The sequence below is a fragment of the Microchirus variegatus genome, assembly GCF_963457635.1.
Source record: "Microchirus variegatus genome assembly, chromosome: 7".
NCBI classification, from domain to species: Eukaryota; Metazoa; Chordata; class Actinopteri; order Pleuronectiformes; family Soleidae; genus Microchirus; species Microchirus variegatus.
The window spans coordinates 24,282,294-24,288,293 of NC_139808.1; positions in this window are offsets into that span (position 1 = coordinate 24,282,294).

Genomic DNA, 6,000 nt, shown 5'->3' on the forward strand with positions numbered 1-6,000 from the left:
GCCACTGCAACACCTCCATGTGACCACGCTGACGGAGGGGGGTGTGTCTTTGCAGGTCATAGGGCCTTCCTTCCTCAACGTCAAGGACTGCAAACGGGGAGAAAAAAAAAACTATGTGGGGGAAAAAGGACGTTGTGATCGTCTGAAGGAGTGTGTGTGTGTGCGTATGTGTGTGTGTGCGTATGTGTGTGTGGGTGTGTGTGTTCAAACATGTGTGCCAAACCTCAGGAGTCGCTGCACTGGCCCCGGCTCATGCACACTGACACCGATCTGACTCTCCCTTTAAAGAGAAACAAAAAAAAAATCCCTTTTGTTTACATACTTGAAGCAATGCACTTTTTTTAATTTACCGCCCGGATTGAGAGGCGCTCGATGTTTTTTTTTAGTTCTATATAATTGCTTTTAAAGACTGTGGAACAATAATTTAGTTGCAGATTTGCAAAACATTCAGGGACATTTCTTCTTTTTTTTTTCTTTTGTCACGCAGAGCTACTTTGCTTTGTTTATGTTTTACTCGTGTTTTGTGCCATGTGTGAGGTTTTTGAAGAGGCCGCACTCAATTTTGTGTTTTTCACGCCTGAAATGTCCGAGAGGCACAGAGGTGCAGAGGAGTCGTCGTCCAATCGCCGAATAAGCTACACACTGTAAAAAAAAAAAAAAAAATTGAGAAAACTCAAAATTTAATTTTTTGAGTTTACAGCCCAACAAAAGATTGCAAGTTTTTGAAAAAGTTCAATCAACTAATATTATTTTGTTAGACATACTTGTAAGTTAGTGTTGTGCCAACTCAAAATTCTCTTTTCAAACAGTTTGCCTAACTAATCTTGTTCAGATAATGTAAAAAATGTATTAAAAAATACAATTTTGAATTTTGAGTTGGCACAATATTATATTAGTTGATTGAACTTTTTTCTTCTTTTTTTTTTAAACTTGCAATCTTTTGTTGGGCTGTAAACTCAAAAATTGATTGCAGCAAGTTGCCTTGAAATTTTGAGTTTTCTTTTTTACAGTGCACTTGTGTCAAGAGACTGCTCGGCCTTCACGAGACGAGATTACGAAACAAAAAAGTCTTTTTTTGAATGAACATTAAAAGCTCTCGTCTTTTTTTTACCGACTAAACAGCTGTATTTTATAGAATTAGCCACACAGAGCTTTTGTTCTTTTGTATTTTGTAAAATAATAAATAAAAAAAATGTGCCAGTAAAATCAGATTGTTACTGTACAGCACTCACTGTAAAAAGAAAAAAAGTTGAGAAAACTCAAAATTTCAAGGCAACTTACTGCAATCAAGTTTTGAATTTACAGCCCAACAAAAGATCTCAAGTTTTTTTTTAAATTCCATCAACTAATATAATTTTGTTAGACAAACTCAAAATTCTGTTTTCAAACAGTTTGTCTAATCTTGTTCAGATAATTTAAAATTTTAATTTAAATAATTACATTTGGAATTTTGAGTTGGCACAACGCTAACTTGCATTGTTTGTCTAACAAAATAATATTCGTTTTTTAAAAACTTGAGCTCTTTTGTTGGGCTGTAAACTCAAAAATTGATTGCTGTAAGTAGCCTTGAAAATATTGAGTTTTCTGAACTTTTTCTTTTTTTACAGTGCAAAGTGGCCTGTGAATGTGGAGAATCACACGTGTCACACAGAGAAGAATAAAGTTTGTCCACTTAAAATAGGAATACAGGTTTATTTATCTACAGGTAAATACACAGAGGAATTATTAAAAAGTTAAATATCACAAATTAATTTGGACTATCAATATTTAACTTGTAAATATTTAATTCTCCGTCCATAAAACCGTCCAATATTGAATATTCCAATTTTAGGAGCTTCTGATAGTTAAACTAGCTTTATTGTTAACGTGTGATACTCGTGTTTCTCCATGTGTAAATGAATTCAGAACACAATGATGTTAAAATGTAAATAATAATTATGTAAAGTTCCTTCACATGTTCACAAGATAGTTTTTAGAAATGACTCTGTTGCATTCAATCAAATTAGTGGGATGTTTGTTGATGAAACTGTTTTGTTTTTTACCAACTATAAGGATTAAATGTATAAATTTCATACCAACATCACCAGATCAGTGGCTCCTGTCAACTCTGATGTTTTAACAGAGACTTGTCTCTCTTCTACTCTGTTGCTCCTGTTTTTACTGATTAAACTGTTTTATACCATTTATATCTCACCTCTGTTTTTTATTTAAAGTGTCAAATATATACTGACTTTTTTGTGTGTGTGAAGTTTAATGACCTATAATATCATTATTGTCACATATTCAACATGTTTTCTAATGTGTAAAGTGAATGGCAAAATTAGTAGTTTTACTTTCTCAAAATGTTTTTTCCAAAAAAATAGTCAAATGTTGCGCAAAATACTACAGTATGCCGTGTTTGTCAAATTTTGGACCAATTTTTTTTTTTTAAAAAGTCGTCAGATTTTGGACGACATAGTATAGTATGTCGTTTTTGTCAAATTTTTTACCAAATTCTTTTTTTTTTTAAATGGTCACATTCTGGACGGAATAGTATAGTATGACGTACTACATAGTATAGTATGACGTACTACATAGTATAGTATGACGTACTACATAGTATAGTATGACGTTTTTGTCAAGTTTTGGACCAAAAAATTTGTCACATTTTGGACTACATAGTATAGCATGACGTTTTTGTCAAGTTTTGGACCAAAAAAAGGTTCATCAAAAAAATGGTCACATTTTGGACGGAATAGTATAGTATGACGTACTACATAGTATAGTATGTCGTTTTTGTAAAATTTTTGACCAATTTTTTTTATCAAAAAATTGTCACATTTTGGACGATATAGTATAGTATGACTCACTACATAGTATAGTATGTCGTTTTTGTCAAATTTTGGACCAAATCTTTTTTTTCAAAAAATGGTTACATTTAGGACGATTTGGTATAGTATGACGTACTACATAGTATAGTATGTCGTTTTTGTCAAATTTTGGACCAAATTCTTTTTTTCAATAAATGGTCACATTTTGGACGACATAGTATAGTATAACGTACTACATAGTATAGTATGACCTTTTTGTCAAGTTTTGGACCAAAAAAATGTTTTTCAAAAAAAAATTCAGATTTTGGACGACCTAGTATAGTATGTCGTTTTTGTCAAATTTTGGACCACTTTTTTTTTTCAAAAAATTGCTACATTTAGGACGACATAGTATAGTATGACGTACTACATAGTATAGTATGACCTTTTTGTCAAGTTTTGGACCAAAAAAAGGTTTTTCAAAAAAATGGTCAGATTTTGGACGACATAGTATAGTATGTCGTTTTTGTCAAATTTTGGACCAAGTTTTTTTTATCAAAAAATTGTCACATTTTGGACGATATAGTATAGTATGACTTTCTACATAGTATAGTATGACGTTTTTGTCAAGTTGTGGACCAAAAAAAGGTTTTTCAAAAAATGGTCAGATTTTGGATGACAGTATAGTATGTCGTTTTTGTCAAATTTTGGACCAATTTTTTTTTTCAAAAAATGGTCACATTTTGGACGACATAGTATAGTATGACATACTGCATAGTATAGTATGACGTACTTCATAGTATAGCATGACGTTTTTGTCAAGTTTTGGACCAAAAAAAGGTTTTTCAAAAAAATGGTCAGATTTTGGACGACATAGTATAATAGTACGTCGTTTTTGTCAAATTTTGGACCAAATCTTTTTTTTCAATAAATGGTCACTTTTGGATGACATAGTATAGTATGACGTACTACATAGTATAGCATGACGTTTTTGTCAAGTTTTGGACCAAAAAAAGGTTTTTCAAAAAAATGGTCAGATTTTGGACGACATAGTATAGTATGACATACTGCATAGTATAGTATGACGTACTTCATAGTATAGCATGACGTTTTTGTCAAGTTTTGGACCAAAAAAAGGTTTTTCAAAAAAATGGTCAGATTTTGGACGACATAGTATAGTATGTTGTTTTTGTCAAATTTTGGACCAATTTTTTTCCTCAAAAAATGGTCACATTTTGGACGACATAGTATAGTATGACTTACTACATAGTATAGTATGACGTTTTTGTCAAGTTTTGGACCAAAAAAAGGTTTTTCAAAAAATTGTCAGATTTTGGACGACATAGTATAGTATGACGTTTTTGTCAAGTTTTGGACCAAAAAATGTTTTCCAAAAAAATAGTCAAATGTTGCACAAAATACTACAGTATGCCGTGTTTGTCAAATTTTGGATGACGGATGAAGTTTTTGTCAAATTTTGGACCAAAAAACCTTTTCAAAAGAATTGTCAATTTTGGGACGACGTAGTATAGTATGTCCTTTTTGTCAAACTTTGGACCAATTTTTTTTCCAAAAAAATAGTCAAATGTTGCCCAAAATTCTACAGCATGCGTTTTTTGTCAAATTTTGGACGACGTATGGCGTTTTTGTCAAATTTTGGTCCAAAAAATTGTTTTTCAAAAAAAATGTCAGATTTTGGACGACATAGTATATAGTATGACGTTTTTGTCAAGTTTTTGACCAAATTTTATTTTCCACAAAAACAGTCAAATATTGCACAAAATACTACAGTATGCCATGTTTGTCAATTTTTGGACAACGTATGACGTTTTTGTCAAATTTTGGATCAAAAAACTTAAAAAAAAAAAATAATAATAATTTTGGACGACACAGTATACTGTATATTGTTGAGTAAATGAAACGTTGTTTTTCTGACTCAGTTATCAAGTGACAAGACAGTGGCAATAAAATATATTTATTATACATTATTAAAGTAACAAATATATCATTCATTCAATTATCCCTTAAAGATCACCCATTCATTCACATTTAGACTCAAGAAATACAGAGGGAGCATAAAAATTTTCCTCAAATACATAAGCAGACCTTTTATGTGTCATTAAAGGACCAGTGTGTAGATTAAATGGCATTCGGGGTGAAGTTGCATGTTGAACTAAGAGGAATGGCCATTTTAATATCATCAGACTAATATCTGTATTTAATATATCATATATTTAAGTTATGTTTGAAATTTAGACATAAAGAAAGCAACAACAAACTCCAGTGCATGAGCAAGAGAGAGAGCAGCAGATGCATTCAATGACCCCGGTAAATTTCAGAAACATATACTGTAATAATTTAACTTTGACCCCTGAATTCTACACAGTGGACCTTTAAGACTCATTTGTCTCTTAACCACAGGAGGAACATGTATATGCTGACCTTTACTATCAAGGCCTTACTTACTACCCATGTATGTTTATTTTCGTGTTTGTCAATTTTGGGACAACATAGTATAGTATGTCGTTTTTGTCAAATTTTGGACCAAAAATTGTTTTCCAAAAAAATAGTCAAATGATGCGCAAAATACTACAGTGTGCCGTGTTTGTCAAATTTTGGACGACGTATGACGTTTTTGTCAAAGTTTGGACCAAAAAACTTTTTCAAAAAATTGGCAATTTTGGGAAGACATAGTATAGTATGTCGTTTTTGTCAAATTTTGGATTTTTTTTTTAAAAAATCATCAAATGTTGCGGAAAATACTACAGTATGCTGTTTTCGTCAAATTTTGGACGACGTTATAACGTTTCTGTCAAATTTTGGGACCAAAAAACTTTTTCAAAAAAATTGTCAATTTTGGGACAATATAGTATATAGTATGTTGTTTTTGTCAAATTTTGGACGAAAATGTTTTTTCCAAAAAAAATCATCAAATGTTGCGCAAAATACTACAGTATGTCGTGTTCGTCAAATTTTGGACGACGTATGATGGTTTTGTCAAATTTCGGACCAAAATTTTTTTTTTTTGGTTTTTTTTTTTAAATGTCACATTTTGGACAACAGCATCAGCATATACAACAGGTATATGCTGATCTTTACTATCAAGACCTTACTTACTACCCATGTATGTTTCTTTAAAACACCCTCACAGGTGTTTTATGGCTCATCTTGACAAGGACTCCCTGGCTAAATAAACACGGACTTCTGTTTG